General features: G+C 37.0%; 1 protein-coding gene across 1 annotated transcript in view; it reads right to left on the bottom strand.

Annotated features, from left to right (window-relative positions):
- LOC109846346 (patatin-like protein 3) overlaps positions 1-1796 on the bottom strand; it is an 11149-nt gene that overhangs the window by 2584 nt on the left and 6769 nt on the right. The gene's annotated exons all lie outside the window — the stretch shown is intronic.

Genomic DNA, 1796 nt, shown 5'->3' on the forward strand with positions numbered 1-1796 from the left:
GGATTAATGAGGATTTTTCTCCTCATTGAAATATGCATATTTATTACACTTTAAACGAAAAGAAGCATCTTGGTCCAAAAAAGAGTGAGCTTGAAAAGTTCTGACTTACTCAAGTTTTATTCTTCATCTTCCTCATACTTTTTATTGTTGATGCTTTTGAGGATTAATGAGGATTTTTCTCCTCATTGAAATATGCATATTTATTACACTTTAAACGAAAAGAAGCATCTTGGTCCAAAAAAGAGTGAGCTTGAAAAGTTCTGACTTACTCAAGTTTTATTCTTCATCTTCCTCATACTTTTTATTGTTGATGCTTTTGACATGTTATTTTATTTTATTTAACTATTCTTAGATCAACACAAAACATAACGTACGATTTGAAGATAATTAATCTATATGACGTAAGAGTTCTTCTACTGATGCACCAGCCTTTCAATGGATGGAACTAATACCTTAATAGCTTTCATTAGATAAAAACTTTTTAGTTGGTCGAATTGTAGTTAAATACCAGCCGTACTATTTTCACATCTGACATTACATCAGTAGTTAGTCACCGACAATTTCCTTCGAGGATCACAGCATATACTATTTTCACATCTGACAACAGAGAAAGGATCCAATGAGAAATTTATGAGCCAGACCCAGTAGTCTTGTATTCTTAATTTTTAAAAACGAGATTAATTACTTGATTGAGCTCTTTTTTTTCAGCAAATTGTTTGGAAAAGATCTCATGAAGATTTGTGGTGATGACCCTACATAAGATTTGCCAGAGATTTGCTATTGTTGGTTTTGGGGTGTAGACCCAAACTTCGGAACAAGCTGCACACTAAGTCTGGAAATCAGGCCAACTTCAGTTCAGGCGAAGCAGACGAACTTCAGTTCAGATGAACTTCAGTTCAGGCGAACTTCGGAGAAAAACAGATTCCTAATCTGTTTCGGTTTTAGGGTTTTCCTATAAATAGGGAACCCTGACCGCCTTTTCCTGTGCGTTTTTCTATGTGATTTTTTGCAGCAGACTTTGGACGCCCTGAGAGAGATTTCGGAGAGAGAGATTGCTCTTTTGCAAGCTTTGTAATCTTCTTTAATAATCAAAGAAATTTTGGTGTGGCTCCCGAGGACGTAACCACGTTTGCCGAACCTCGTTAAATCTGGTGTTCTCTCTTTTATTCGTTCTTTCCTACTTCTTTGTTTTGCTGTGATTTCTTTCTTGTTATTTGCTCGTCACAAGATCCGGAGGGTACGTTACGTGGAGGTTCTTTGACAGGTTGTCGAGATATTAACCCCAACAGGCAACAGCTATGTCCCTATTTAGTTATCATCCTAATTTTAGAGTTTTAATATTAAACTAATATAATACTATATCTATATAAATATTTAATTCTCATCATAACTTCAAAGTTGTCATGTCTAGATTCAAAATCTCACCGACCACAATTTAAGGTGGATTTCAAGAAACCCATCAGAGATGACTCGGACCGTTGAGAGCTAGGTTCCTCCAATATGACTCCCACGGTCCTGGATTCGATGCTCGACCGGGTTGATTAAATAATAATAGAAAAAAGGATTCCACAACTAATTAGCTTGCAACACTTATAAAGGTTCAGCTTACGAAAATCATGTCAGATCGATCGATGTATAAAATCAGAACCACATCGTCAATTAATTAAGTCGGGGGCTGACATAGTTAGTTGGTTGGTTAATATCCAGGCGATCGATGTCGTCGTCGAACTTGCAAACGCTGTGGAGATTGTAGGCTAGTTAGCTGGTGACGATCGAGGCGTTGATCACGGCCGGCT

The sequence above is a fragment of the Asparagus officinalis genome, chromosome 6, assembly GCF_001876935.1.
Source record: "Asparagus officinalis chromosome 6, Aspof.V1, whole genome shotgun sequence".
In the NCBI taxonomy this organism is placed as follows: domain Eukaryota; kingdom Viridiplantae; phylum Streptophyta; class Magnoliopsida; order Asparagales; family Asparagaceae; genus Asparagus; species Asparagus officinalis.